Source organism: Acomys minous (assembly GCF_964271855.1).
Source record: "Acomys minous genome assembly, chromosome: 13".
In the NCBI taxonomy this organism is placed as follows: domain Eukaryota; kingdom Metazoa; phylum Chordata; class Mammalia; order Rodentia; family Muridae; genus Acomys; species Acomys minous.
Genome location: NC_140495.1, coordinates 19,645,336 through 19,661,060, shown reverse-complemented (window position 1 = coordinate 19,661,060; position 15,725 = coordinate 19,645,336). Strand labels below are relative to the sequence as shown.

The 15,725-nt window shown below is 44.4% G+C and overlaps 1 long non-coding RNA gene across 3 annotated transcripts in view; it reads left to right on the top strand.

Annotated features, from left to right (window-relative positions):
• The window catches only part of LOC311581873, a 30,462-nt gene extending 15,741 nt beyond the window's left edge, over window positions 1-14,721 (top strand). The window contains exon 3 of one of the 3 annotated variants that reach the window (XR_014773908.1): window positions 14,162-14,721. This is a non-coding gene — a long non-coding RNA (uncharacterized lncRNA). Of the gene's footprint in view, window positions 1-7,329; window positions 7,445-11,254; window positions 11,455-14,161 lie in introns of those variants that run through there. The other 2 variants (XR_014773909.1, XR_014773910.1) reach the window with 2 other exon arrangements.
• The last annotated feature ends 1,004 nt before the right edge of the window (window positions 14,722-15,725 follow it).

The window sequence follows — 15,725 nt, the reverse complement described above, 5'->3', positions numbered from 1 at the left end:
GCAACATGTGTGTGCCTGGTGCCTGCTGAGGTCAGAGGAGAGAGCGCTGGGTACTCTAGAGCTGGAGTTACAGGTGTCTGTGGAACCACATCAGGGGAGGGGGCTCGCTGCAAGAGCAGTATGTGCTCTTAACTGCTGAGCCACCTCTCCAGCCCCGGAGGATATATATTTTTAAACTCAGTTCCTTTTTTTTTTTTTTAATTTTCTGACAGTCTTATGTATCACAGGCTAACAACCCTTGAACCCACTATGTAACTGCCTTCTTCTCCCAAGTGCTGGAGTTATAGGCATGGCCTAACTTGGATAGTTTCTTATATTCTTTCTTCCTTCTTTCCTTCCTTCCTTCCTTCCTCCCTTCCTTTCTTCCCTTTTCTCTTGCACTACTTTGTGTGTGTGTGTGTGTGTGTGTGTGTGTGTGTGTGTGTGTGTGTAAAAAGGTGGGAGAACACATTATCAGAGTTGGTTCTCATTCCTCTGAGACTTGAACGTCACAAAGCCCTTTTTACCCTATGAGCCATTTCCCTCAGCATAAGGGGAGTAATAGGGGTTATATGTCTGTGATCTGTGCTGCTAATTTTAAATAGCACATTAAAAATAAAGCTGTTTCTAATCACATTCCTGTTAAGTATTTTTGCTTTAAAGAATTATCTAATACACTTGGAGCTGTGTCATTTCTCATGTATTACTTGAGATTGGACTAATTAGCTTTTACTAAATGTGTATCTGAGCATACATACACTGGTCTCTTGTGTCCTAGGCTAGCTTTGAACTTGCTAAATAGCTGAATTCCTGCGTCCACACCCCAAGTGCTGGAATTATAAGCATGCACTATTGCACCCAGCTTATGTGGTGCTGGAGTTGACTCCAAGGCTTTGTGTATGCTTAAGTAAGCATTCCACCAACTGAGCTACATCCTGCCCACCTAGGCAGTCTTTTAAGTAAGTAGAAGAAATGAAAATTAACTTCTAAAACTTCTAAAAGCAAAATATAACATTTTAAATGTTTTTCTGAGGTGTGTATAGTTCTAGGCGGAGAGAGTATCGCCTGTCTTATATGTTGAATAAAATTATTTATTTGTTAAAATACCCAAGAGTAAATATAAGGGGACATCCACGGTGTGTTTATTTAAAATTTTAGAAAAGGATGTATTCTTTTCAAAATATTCAAATAAGCATACCATGGATGTGTGTTTTGCCTGCATATGTGTTTGTATATCATATCTCGTACCTGAAGAGGCCGGAAGAGGACTTCAGATCCCCTGGAACTAGAGTTGTAGATGTTTGTGAGCTGCTGGGTGGGTGCTGGGATTTGAACTTGGGTCCTCTGATAAAGCAACCCAGTGCTGTTGATGTCTGAGCCATCTCTTGGCCCCAAAGGTGCTTTTAAACAGTGCATTCATAGCTCTAAGTACACAAGCTTTACCCTACTGTTTCTTATCGCGGGAAGCGAGGCCCTCCCTCTGAGTCACACTTTTAAAACGTGGAGTAGTACAAAATGAGCAGAGTATTTGAAAACATACGGCGCTGTGTGTGTTATATCCTTAAAACGTTGATGCAAGCCTTGCTAGTTAACGTGGCTGCAACTGTTCTGATCGTTGTCATGTTTTGACTGCTTATTTTAGTGATTTTCTTTCTTTGTCTTTTGTTTTTATTTTGTCTTGTTTTCTTTTTGAAACAGTTTGAAATAGCATCTTACACTGGGCATGGTGGCACCTGTCTTTAATCCTGACACTTGGGGGGCAGAGGCAGATGAACTCTGTGAGTTTGAAGCCAGCCTGGTCTACATAGTGAGTTTTAAGACAGCCAGAGCTATGCAGAGAGGCCTTGTTTCAACTACTCCTGCCCCTCCCGCAAAAGTATCTTACTATTATAGCATTGGCAGGCCCAGAATTCTCTATGTAGACAAGGCTGGCCTGGATCTTGCATTGATGATTCTCCTGCCTCTATTTACCAAGCACTTTGTGAGCCACTACACTCTGGTCTACTTTACTGATTGTTTGGGTTTTGTTTGTTGGTTGGTTTTTTTGTTTGTTTGGTTAGTTGGTTTTGAGACAGGGTCTCATGCATCCCAGGGTGGGCTGGCCTTGATTGAACTGGTTATACGGACAGTATAGTTAAAGGGAAGGCTCTTATTGTATCCGTGAGAGAGAACAACCTGAGGTATCTGAAAGAATCTGGAGCAGAAAGAGAAAGTAGTAGATTGAACATGGCCAACAGACTGGACCTTACCTCAAGAGAAGCAGGAAGTAAAGCAGAGAGACAGACAGACAGACGACAGACAGAGAAACAAGAGAACAAGAGAGTCCAGGAGAGCAGAAAGAGAGGGAGGAAGGAGAGAGGGGTCAAAAGGCAAAGAGAGGGAGTGTGAGAGATAGGAAGGCTGAAAGAGGAAGACAAAAAGGTGAGATGGAGAGACGGAGCATGAGAGGGGGGGAGGCTGGGAGAGCTGGCAGAGCTGAAACAGCAGGGACTTTGACGTGTATGCTGGATGCTGGTGATACTGAGGAGGCCTAGAGGCTGGCATGCACTTTGATATGGTAATAGGCACCAGAGGTAGCCCCTCCTGCCTTTTGGAATTGGGGGAAATTAAGTTGCCTTTGAACCTGACATTTACCTGATTTTTTGGGGGTGTGGTGTGGGGGTTGTTTTGTGACAAGGTCTTACTATGCAGCCTGGGCTGGCTTTGAACTCCTGGCCTCCAGCCACCCTCCTGCCTGCTTCTGAAGTGCTCAGTTTACAGGCATGTGCTATATACCTGGCAATTATGCTTTATAGTATAGAGGTCTCTACAAAATTGATACTCTACGAAATTGGAATGTGCACTTAAAGGGATTATATGATAATCCATCCTGGCAACGATTTTATTTATCCTTGTTTTTTGAGGCAGGGTCTCATGTTCATCGTCTTCTTTTAAATCCTGGGTTCTCAAGTCTATTTTGCAAGATTAAAAAAAAAATCAAAGTTTAATATTTTAATTTAATTTTTTCCCCTTGGGTTAAATTTAAGTGAAATAAAGCTAAGACTTAGTTTTAAAAGGAGTATGTACAGCCCAAGCCTAATCATAGGTGTGATTTCTATCTTTAAAATTTTTACTTTTTATTTTTACTACATGTATATATGTATGTATGTCTCTTCCTTCCTTCCTTCTTTCCTTCCTTCCTTCTTTCCTTCCTACCTTCCTTCCTTGCTATGATACTTATTGAACCTAGGGCTCCATCATTCAGTTACACTCCCAGCTTGGATATTCTTCTTTTTTCATAACTAGGTTTTAAAAAAATAATTTACTTTTGTTTTATGTGCATTGGTGTTTTGTCTGCATGTGTTTGTGTGAGGGAGTTGGAATCCCTGGCACTGGAATTACACACAGTTAGTTATGAGCTGCCATGCAGGTGCTGGGAATCGAACCCGGGTCCTTTTAGCCCCAGATAGTCTTTTTTCATCATTCCTTTTTACCCACTCAGGGGCACAGACAGGCAGCGAAAACAATCACCAAATGGGCTCATACATTATTTCTGGATGGTGAGATTCATCTGTTTATTTATTTTGCGTGTGTGTGTGTGTGGGTGTGGGTGTGGGTGTGTTCACTTGTGCATGCGCCTGTGGTGGTGGACGTTGGGTATCTTTTGATATTACTCTTTCTTTCCCTTAGCTGTTTCCCAGGGAGTTGTCTACCTTGGGTGGGAGGTAAGCAATGTCTATGCATCTCCTTATAAGGTCCCCATGACAAGCCAGAGGTCACCCTAGGGGGACCAATACTACAGTACTGGGTTCCTGGCAGGTGCATGGGTTCTTCTTAGAGAACAGTTCCGTGTGAACCTTGGGCTCTCCTACAGAGCCTGGAGTTTGCTGATTGGATAGACGGGTTGGCCAGGCCCCCTTTGGAATGGGCCATCTCCTCCTCCCTGGCACTGGCATTGCAGATGAACTGCATTTTTGATGTGGTTGCTGGGATCCAAACTGAGGTCCTCTCACTTGCACTTAGTGCACCGAGCCATTGCCTCAACCCCTTTGATGGTGAGATTTTGTTTGTTTGTCTTTGTTCTTCAAGACAGGGTTTCTCTGTCTTGTATCCTTGGCTGTGTATCCTTGGCTGTCCTGGACTCACTTTGTACACCAGGCTGGCCTCGAACTCACAACGATCAGCATGCCTCTGCCTCCAAAGAGCTGGGACAACAGGCATGTGCCACTGTGCCTAGCTTTTTGTTGTTGTTGTTGTTGTTAAGGTGAGATTTAAAAAAAAAAAAGATTTATTTATTATGTATACAGTGTTCTGCCTATATGTACTCCTGCACCCTAGAGGGCACCAACTCTCATTATAGATGGCTGTGAGTTACCATGTGGTTGCTGGGAATCGAACTCAGGACGCTTGGAAGAGCAGCCAGTGCTCTTAACCTCTGAGCCATCTCTGCAGCCTGATGGTGAGATTTTTAAATGATTAATTTGTTCTTCCTAATTTTTCAGTGTGACAAGATTTCTATAATAAGCAGGGCATTTAAAACAGTTTTACTTTGGAATAATATCCGAGTTTCAGAAAATTTCCAAGAATAGCTCAAAGAATCTCTATACTACTTATGTGTATTTTCTCTGTGAGGTTTTTTTTTTTTAATCACATTTGCATTCTTGTTCTTTGTGTTGTCCCTTCCCCACCACTCTCCCAAGCCATTGAGAAGCAGATTGCACATACAATGCTCCTTCTATCCAAAAGCAACTCTGGTGCATTTTCTAAAAGCAAAGGTTCAGGTGTAGAATAAATTACATGAGGTGTTAATAGTGTCCCCAGATGAGGGACAGTGAGGCCCTGTTAACCACCTCTAGGCTTGTGTTGCTGATTCATTTCCAAAGTAGCAAAGATGGAGCTGTCCCAGGGCCACCTGACGCCACGATGGTCCTGGGTGAGATGGCTGCTCAGCCAGTGGCGAGGCTGGAATAGATATCCTGGCATCACCTCTCTCTTCTCTTCCAGCTATTGCTGATACAGACACACATGTATTAACACAGAGTGAAGAGAGGAGCATTCTTTCTTATAGGAGAAAGTCCTTCCCTCTGAAAAATGGGATAGAAGCGATGAAACAGGAAAATCAATATGTGTTCACTGTGACGGCAAAAATCAGTTCAGCCAAGGATCATTGAGGTGCTAAAGCTAGGCCTAGCAGGCAAAAATCTGAGGTGTAGGGGCTGGGATAGGGGTACAACTCAGTAATGTGCTTCCTGCTCAAGGATGAGGAAAGGCATAAATTTACAATGCCTGTGGAGATGGAAACAGGTTAAATTGATGATCCTAAGTCAATGAAGGACTTCAAAAACCAAGGTGGGTAGCACCCAAGGAACAATACTCCAAGTTACCTTCTGCCCTACACACACACACACACACACACACACACACACACACAGAGAGAGAGAGAGAGAGAGAGAGAGAGAGAGAGAGAGAGAGTGTGTGTTTAAGGAGTAATATAATAATGTTTATATAGATTCTTATTAATTTCCAAGCAGAATCAGTAACTTGAATGGGAACACTTGGGCACACACATCCCTAACTAAATAATCCACATTAACATCAACACAGTGGGACATACTGGTGCCATGTACCTCCTGATCCATTTTACAGTATCCCAAACAAAAGTACACAGCTGGCATATAATCCAAGGCAAAGCCAGAGGAATCTGAGTAGAGGGACGTTCTGTAAACCAGAGTGGTCTGGTGCGCGTTGAATTGCTGAATTGTTTCACATACACATGCAAGTCCTAATTCCGGAAATGCGACTTGATTTAGAAATAAGGCCATCGTGATATAATTACCTAAGGTGAGCTCCTGAGTAGGCTGGCCCCAATCCAATATGAGTAGGTCCTTTTTTTATACCCTCCTCAAGAATTCAATTAAATATCTATTAAACAAATACACCATAAATGAGCTAGGGCAGTGTTTAACTTGAAGATACAATAAACAACTTCAAATATTGGGAGAACAGTCGCACAGAGAATGAAAAGATTTAGTCAGCAGGTCTACAAAGACAAGCTTAAGGCAAGGGATAGAGAGCAGGCAGGGATGGGCTGCAAGAGAGACAGAGGAAGTGCAGGACACAGTGTAGCACTGTCCCTTCCCACACAACACACTTCATGCTTGACTTCTCCCTTCTTGTCATAGGCCTGGGGCCACCTCTCTCTGGGTACTGGGCAGGTGTAAAAACATTGCTAAATTTGTGGCTAGTGGTAAATATGTGTTCTATATTAAAAACACAAATATATATATATATATTTATTTCTGATATACATTTTCCTATAAGCAAAGGCACTGGGGACCAGGTCATTTGACTCACTAATTAGCAGCTATTGAATTCTCCCCCCAACCTCTCTCTCTCTCTCTCTCTCTCTCTCTCTCTCTCTCTCTCTGAGCTGTTTTGAGCAAAAGGATTATGAGCCTAGCAGGCAGCCTACTACCCTTATGCTGGCATCAACTCTTTCGAATACTCCCTAGAAGCCTCCACAGACTTATGGAAAAGATTGCAGCCAACTGCCGTGGCTCCTGAAGGTACAGTTCCAGTCAGGGCTATTGGAAACAGTCTACGTGCATTTTTGCAATCACAAGCCTCTATAAGCCATTTTCCACCTAGGCCAGACTGGGAGCACTAACCCTGGTAAAGACTCCACTGTGATTGGTGGTAAGGGGTGGGGCTGTGATTGGTTCAACTCATGTCCTTTAATGACTGTGATTGGTGAAGAAGAGGTTCTGGCAGCCAGACAGGAAGTCCTGGAGGCTCGTGCTGGCTATAGGTCTCTCTAACTGGTCTCCAAACACCTTAGAGGCCCGCATTTGCATGTTGACTTCAAGTCCCCAGTTTCAGCCTCCTGAAATCTTACGTATCTGTCAAAGTTTTAAAAGCAATGGAGTTTGTGTTCCTTTTTTTCAAAAACATTGCATTTATTTATTTATTTACTTTGTGTGTGTGGCAGTAGTAGGGCATGCTACAAGGTACTTGTGGAAGTCAGAGGACAACTTGTAGGAGCCAGTTTGTCCTTTACCGCGCGGATCCCCAGGATAGAACTCAGGTTGTTAGTCTTGGCAGCAAGCACCATTACCAGCTGAGGCAGCTCATGGGCTCGTAATAAAACAACAAAACAACACAAAACAAACAACAGTCAGTACCCAAAATTATATAAGCTTTAGGCATGTCCCCTGCCTGGGAACTCATAGTAATGTGTCACTGGGTGGGGGTGGGGTAGGTTGGGGTGGGTTGGGGTAGGTTGGGAGGGTTAAGGTGGGTTGGGTTGGGCTTTGAGATTTCAGAAGCTCAAGTCAGGCCTAGCTGCTCACCCTCTTTTCCTGCTGCTTTCAGATTCAGGTGTGAAACTCTCAGCTACCTCTCCAGCACCATGTCTGCCTGCCATGCTTCCCACCAGGATGACAATGGACTAAACCTTTGAAACTGTAAGCCAGCCCCAATTAAATGCTTCCCTTTATAAGAGCTGCTGTGGACATGGTGCCTCTTCACAGTAACAGAAACTCAAACTAAGACACTGACCTTGAACTCCTGATCCCCTTGCTTCTACTGCTCAAGTGCTGAGGTTATTATAGTCATGTGCCACAACACTCAGCTCATATCAGGCTATTTTAAATTCTCTGCTCATTGTTGCTGCTTCCTTCTTCTTTTTCCTCTTCCTCCTCTATTTTCTTTCTTTTGGATTGCACAAACTGCCTGAGGGCCAGCTTTGGGTTTGTGTGGGTTAGTGGCTTTGCTTTGTTTTGTGAATTTAACACAAGCTATCGTCGTCTGACAAGAGGGAACCTCAATTGAGAAAATGCCCTATTGGATTGTGGGGGCATTTTCTTGATTGATTGTTAATTTAATAGGACCCAGCCCACTATGGGCAGGACCATCCTTGAGCAGGTGGTCCTAGGGTGTGTAAGAAAGCAAACGGAGCAAGCCATGAGGAGCAAGCCTGTAAATGGTGTTCTTCCGTGGCCTCTGCATCAGTTCCTGCCTCTGGGTTCCTGCCTCTGGGTTCCTGCCTTGGCATCAGTTCATGATGGACTACAAATCTAAGGTGAAATAAACCCTTTCCTCACCATGATGCTTTTGGTCATGGTGTTTATTACAGCAATAGAAACCTTCACTAGGGTTCAAATTATCAGGGGCAGGGGTATATTTTCTCTTCTCCTAGTAGTTAAACTGAGCCCTGAAGTTTCTCTTGCTGTTTCTCTGAGTATACTTTCCTCTTTCACCTCTATAGATTTCTCATTTATCTCTACATGAAGGCTTTTAGTGTCTCAGTATGCAGGCATGTCCGGCCTGTGGCCCACAGGACACATGAGTCCCAGAATACGTATGAACACAGCCCAATACACAACTGAGAACTTACTTAAAATAGTGATTTTTTTTTGTTTGCACATTCTTTTGGTCACTCCTAAGTGTGGTGTGTGTGTGTATGTGTGTGTGTGTGTGTGTGTGTGTGTGTGTGTGTGTGTGTGTGTGTTTTCACGTATGAACTCTGTAGATGAGAATGCCACGATCCAATGTCAAAAGGTTGGGCATGCATTGATAGCGTTTAGTAGACTTGTATTTGAAAGTGGCTTTATTTCTGGTAGTGCAGTCGAGAATTGTGTTTCCTATAAATACTGATGCCCTGTGTTCCATGAACATATTATATCATAAGGTCCAGGTTCTCCTTGCCCTAAGGCAAGGTTATATTCCACCAAATGCATCCTAGGCCGAGAAGATCTAGGTAGAAATGCATGGGATGATGCGTATATACGGAACATCATAGTTTAACAGTACAGTCAACTGTAGGTCTCTGGTGCTTTACTGTCATAACCAAGTAGTTGATCTGAGCTATGGCTCGCTGTCTTGGCCCATTACTGGGAAAGACTATGTTGCCACACTTTGCTAGCCAGGGAAAAAGTCAAAATGTAAAATATCAGTACAGTTTTCACTGCATATGTACGGCTTTCACATTACTGTAAAGTACAAATCTTAACCAAACCATGAGAAGTTAGGGGCAGTCTATATTCAGGCTGTGACCAGGGCAGACCTGCAAGGTGGATTGTAGACTTTGGACAATACTGTTCCCTAAACGTCTTATGTTCTGGGGGATATTCGTTCCCTGCCTTGGTCAGTGTTCTACAGCCGTGAAAAGACATCATAACCAACAGCAGCTCCTATAAAGGAAAAGATTTAATAGGGGCTGGTTTACAGTCTCGGAGGTTTAGGCCATTATCATCATGGGAAGAGGCCTGGTGGCATGCAGGCAGATTTGGTACTGGAGAGGTAGCTAAGCGTTCTACATCTGGGTCAGCAGGCAGCAGGAAGAGAGAGATATTGGGCCTGGCTTGAGCATTTGAAACCCAAAGCCCACCCCTAGTGGCGTACTACCTCTAATAAAGTCATACCTACTCCTACAAGGCTACAGCTCCCAATAGTGCCTCTTCTGGTGACCAAGCATTCAATTATATGAGCTCATGAGGGCGATTCTTATTCAAACCACCACACTAAAGATCACATAGACAGTCTCTCTCTCTCTCTCTCTCTCTCTCTCTCTCTCTCTCTCTCTCTCTCTCTCTTTTTCCTTCCTTCCTTCCTACTTCCTTTCCTTTCTTTTTCTTTTCTTTCTTCTTAAATTAAGTAGCGTTCCACTATGTAGCCCTGGTGAGTCTTGAACTAGTAACATAAACCAGACGAGCCTCAAAGTCACAGAGATCCACCTGTCTCTGGTTCTCAAGTGCTGGCGTCAAAGGCGCATGCTCCCATGTCCAGCAGGAGGGAGGCCGTTAACCTCGGGAAGTGTCTGCAGTCATGCAAGCAGATGCAGATGGCTGGTCACGGGCTTTGATGTTTCACTGCATTGAGGAAGGAATAAGAATCCATCCCAAGTCATACTTACTGCCATATGCGAAGTGCGCCATGCAGCCAGCTCTCTAAATGTATCTACCTGGACAGGATGACAGGAAATAGAGTGTTTAACGTTTGGGAGATCTAAAGAACAGCTTCCCATCAAAGTTTACAGATGAACCTGAGCTAGTCCTACACAGTGTAACAGTCTGCCCATTAAACATCTTAAAAACGAGACCGGGCGTGGTGGCGCACGCATTTAATCCCAGCACTTGGGAGGCAGAAGCAGGCAGATCGCTGTGAGTTCGAGGCCAGCCTGCTCTACAAAGTGAGTCCAGGACAGACACGGCTAACACAGAGAAACCTTGTTTCGAAAAACAAAACAAAACAAAACAAAACAAAACAAAAACAACCTTAAAAACGTTCTAGCATGAGTTGGAAGGCATCATCCTCTATAAAACTACTTGTACTCAGAGAACAGTACACCATTAAGGACAGTTTTAAGAAGCTGGAAAGAGCTGGGCCTGGTGGCGCGTGCCTGTAATCCCAGCACTCCAGAAGGCTCACTGTGGCCTCAGTTTAACCTCTCCTGCTTTAGTTGATTCAGCTCCCACACTCCCAGAGCTTGCCCAGTTAGGAGATTAAGGAGAGGCAAACGGTGTTGCATGACAAGGAAGAGGCCTATGTCATGGGTGGCTCAAGAACTCCCCATCGGGAGAAACTCCCTCCAAATGAGCTGGCTATGGCAAGTGGGGGAGTGGGATGGACAGGATGATGTAAGCTAAGTGGTGAGTCTGTGAAACTTTAGCAATAGTCACTGGCTAATTTCAAGTGAGATTTTTCACAAATAATCTTATATATACATATGCCTATGCCTATGCCTATATGTATACGTGTATATACATATACATATACATATACATATACATATACATATACACTTCAGTGTGCCCATGTCTGTCAAGCCCTTTAAAGCCACTTTACATCTCACTCTCTGCCGAGCTCATATTTGTATCACCAAACACGGCAGCCGCGAGTCACGTATAGCTACTGAGTTCTTGAAATGATGGCTTGAGAAACTGAAGAACTGACTCACTTAATTTGTGTTTAGTAGCATGATAATTTAAAAACTGAAGTGCTGTAAAATGAAGGAGAACACTTGGGAAGTGTTTTGTTAGTACTGAAAATGGAGAGCTGGTTTTTAGTGCCCCTTTGAACATGATGCTAGGAACACTGGGCACAAGAGTCAACGTGTTGGTTGAACTTGGAGAGGTGTGGCTTTGAAAGGGACATTCCTTTGCCTCAAAGTCAAGTACACTCTGCTGAAACAGGTAAAGCAGTTATGGACAGTTTTTTTAAAAAATATCTTTTTATTATTTTAAGTAATGTGTAGGTAAAATGCATAATTCATTTCTAAAAAAAAATAAATGTATAGGTGTGGATATATACATGTGAGATCAGGAGGCCAGAGGCACTGGATCTCCTGGAGCGGAAGTTACAGATGGTAGCAAGCTGCCTGGCAAGGGGCTTGCTGCAACTTGAACTTGAGTCCTCTGGAAAAGCAGCAAGTATTCTTACATGTCAAGCCATCTCTCCAGCTGCCATTTATGTCAATATAGATATGAAGATAGAAAAGAAAACAAATTTTGGGTTCTCAGGTAAGTGTTGAAATATTCCTGGAACAACTTGAATATGCACGTTTTCCCCCAGGTAAAATTTTTATGAAATCTGAATATACACAGATCAAGTAATTGTGGGGGGGAGGATTCATTACCCACATTGAGGTAGGCTGTAGGGGTAATATGTGATCCAGATTTTGAAGAACTAGTACCCCCAAAATGCAAGACACCCCATTAATAATTAAATTATTGATTACATCATAAATTATAGAAGTTTAATTATAGGGGGATCATTAAAATGTGACTAAAATTAATTTCACCGGCTTATAACCCTCTCCACCCAGCTATTAGAATATTTAAAATCATCCACGTAGCTGGGTATGGTGGTGCACACCTTAATTCCAGTGCTTGGGAGGTAGAGGCAGGTGGGTCTCTATAAGTTCAAGGCCAGCCTGGTCTACAAAGCAAGTTCTAGGACAGCCAAGGATACACAGAGAAACCCTGTCTCAAAACAACCCCCACCACACCACACCACAACATCTATGTAGCTTACATTCTGTTTCTGTTGGACCAGGCTAGGTTATGTACAGGTGGGTCTGCATTCTGCATATATCATGTTGTTGGAACCTAACATGTATTGACATTTACCAGGGGATATGTAAATCTTTATGGAGGAAAATGATTTACTATGGCAGGGAGGAACTACTACTTGGCATGTTGGCATGATTGCTTACATCAACTTGTACATGTGTGAGCACACACACACATGTGCATGTGCACACAAACACACTATACACACACCATACATACATGCATGTATAGGCACACACATACACACACACCAAACATACACACAAACCACACACACACAGGTACATGTACACACATATACACATGCACCATACCACACATATGCACACAAACCACACACATAGAGGCACATATATGCACATATAGGCACACCACACATACAGGCACACATACACGCATATACACACAGCACACATATACACCACATACCACATACACACACACACACACACACACACACACACACACACACACACACACACCTACCTATGACTTGACAAAGCAAGTGCACAGTTTGCTACCTGTCTGTCTACCTTGCAAAGCTGGCTCTCCTAATATGCGACATGGCTTTTGTGTTGGACGGAGAATTATGCAGAGAGCCTGACTCCCCACGGTGTAAATTACCTTCCGCTCATAGGAAGAGGAGAACAGAATGTTTCCTCTGGAGCATAAGAAGGAAAATTGCATTTTCTGTTGACTGCACAGATCTGTCTGTGCTGGGCTTCTGATCAACCTTTTGTTCAAAATAACCAGCCTATATGATCTAATTAAGCCAGTCCCTCCGGCTTCAAAAATAGCTTGCTTTATTGCTCACTCCTCCAGCGGGTGATCTCTGGACATGCTGGTTGGATGGCAAACACATAGTCTGAGTGGCCCCTTCCCTAATTCCTGTGGGGGGGGGGGGTATCCTGGCCAACTTCCTATGTGTCTCTGGAGGTGAGAGCTGTGTGGGGAGCGTGAAACAGGGAGTATTTCTGCCTGATAGTTTTAGGACTGCCAGATAAGTTTTTAGATATTTATTTTAATCGTGAGTGTGTGTTCGATGTGTGTAGGTGTTCGGAGATGGTAGAGGATCTCATGGAGGTGGAGTTAGACAGCGGTTCTCGTGACCCTTTGTGTGTGTGTGGTGGGGGGGGGTGCAGGGTCTAACCACCCTTTTCGCAGGAGTCACCCAAGACCATCAAAACCACGGATATTTATGTTATGATTTTTACCAGTAGCAAAATTAGTTATGAAGTGGCAACAAAAATAATTTTATGGTTGGGGGGGTCCCTACAACATGAGGAACTGTATTAAAAGGCTGCAGCGTTAGGAAGGTTGAGAACCACTGACTTGGAACCACCTTTCGTGGAATTGAACTGGGGTCCTTTGGATGCTCTTTAACAGCTGAGGGGCCTCGCTAGCCTCCACTCTCAGACAGCTTTTGGTTAAAACACTACCTTGTATCGGGGCAGTGGTGCTGCAGGCCTTTAATCCCAGCACTCAGGAGGCAGAGGCAGAGGCAGAGGCAGAGGCAGAGGCAGAGGCAGAGGCAGAGGCAGAGGCAGATCTCCGAGTTAGAAGCCAGCCTCCTCTACAGAGTGAGTTCTAGGACAAGCAGGACTACACAGAGAAACCCTGTTTCAAACCCCCATTCCACCTCCCGCCCCCAAAGACTATTTTGTGCAAACTGGGTGAGGCAATACATGCTTATAATCCCACTCCTTGGCAGGTGGAGGGAGGCAGGAGTTCAAGGCCATTCCTCGGCTACCTAGCAAGTTTGAGGTCAGTCTGGGCTACAGGAGACCCTGTGTCAAAACCCAAAACCAAATCAGACCAACAGTAGCAACAATAACAAAAAGAATACTGGTGTGGCGACACATGCCTTGATCCCAGCACTCTGAAGGCAGAGGCAAGTGGCTCTCCGTAAGTTCTGGACCAGCCTGCTCGACATAGTAAGTTCTAGGATAGCCGGGATACATAGTAAGACCCTGTTTTTTAAGAAAAGCATGTGGAAAAAAACTTATATAATATAATATGTAGTGCATACTTTGCTAAAAGTAATTGGTTATTTGACAAACTAGCCATCTTACATTTCCGTTTGCCAATGGCAACCATTAATAAGATCCTATGTTTGTCCAATTCCTATACAGCCCATAGAGGCACTTGATTGCACCAGCAATGCTTGCCGAAGCCTGATGACCTGGGTTTGACCTCAGGATCAACATGGTGGAAGGAGAGAGCCAGCTCCCGAAAGTTGTCCTCTGACCTCCGTCTGTAGCCTGACAAGCTCCTCCCAACAAACAAATGAATATAGTTAAATAGAAACAGGTGCCATAATCCCAGGGCTTATTGAAGAGTGTGGGTAAGGCGGTTCAGCAAAGGCCGGCGTGTTGCTGGCTGGCACTTACTGAATCCTGTTGTGGAAAAGCAACTGAAGGCAGACCCGGCTGACTACTTTCGTGCCTTTGAAGACAAAATGAATTCAGGGAAGAGGGCCATGCAAACTGTAAAGTGCCACCTTGCTTTGTTCCTTGCTTCCCTGCCTCTTTTACACGCACATCTGAATGCCCTACCAACACTGTCAACCCATGAGGGCAGGAATGGTCTTCCTTTTATTGGTATCCCCCCAAGTCTGTCAAAACATCTGAGCATCGGGCCATGCTCAAAAAGCATTGCCAATAACCTTGAAGTAAAATTTAGGAACATTGTTATCAAAGGCTGTTGGGTGGGGTGGGTGGGGTCTCAAAGCCAGTGGCTGTTGTAGCAATCTCATGGGCAGGGCCGTGCACACATGAAAATCCAGAGTCCAGAGGAGTTGAGTTGCATTGTGTGGAAAGAGAGCTCCATTATGCTCTGGAGGAATCCAGTCAAAGCCCTTCACCCATGACTCCAGAACAAACGCTTGTCACCGCCGGCGGCAGCGGCCTCCCCCACCACCTGTCAGAGAACCACCTGCCAACGGGTAATTGTTCCATGGTGTTGGGAGAGGAAGCCTGACTTTAAAAAGGCGCTGGCAGCGACCAGGGGCCAGCAGGGCCTTTTCATACCTGCTAATGAAGCCTCATTAGAGGCAGCAGGAGTCTGTGCTGGGAAGTGGAAGCAGCAGTCAGTCACCGCTTTCCCCTGCCAAAAGGTGATTAACTAACTGACTTGCGGCACCTGCTCTCTGAGCTTGCCGGGCAGAAGAGTCTAAAGTGTGCAGCCCCACGCAGTGTGCTTCTGGGAGAAACTCAGAGTGCACACCTACTCTCCCTGCTTTCCAGTGGCTTCCAGATTCTGAAAAAAAAAAAAAAAGTAGACACAAAACAACAACAACAACAACAAAAAAAAAACCCAAAAAATCTGTATGGGGTCCTCAATCTTCCAGGCTCCAGGCTGTGTTGAGGTTGGAAACAGGTCTCGGCTCAGAGGCAGTAATTAAGAAGAAGAAAGAAAATAAACCTGCTATAGTACTTGCAGCATCCAACATGGCTGGGACAGCTGCACTGGCTTCCTGAGTGGCTCTCAGACCCAGGTGGTTTAATTAGGAGCAATCCTTAGTGCGCAGCCACAGGGGAAGGGGATGCGTGGTTGAAATGGAGCATAAGCAGTGTCTTGCCTATTTCTGTACTTCAGGCAATGAACTGAATTATGTAAAGATACTGTGCAAAGTCTAAGTAACTGGTCTTCTGGGAGACTCAAGAATTCACTTTCTTTGGTCCTATAGGCCAGCAA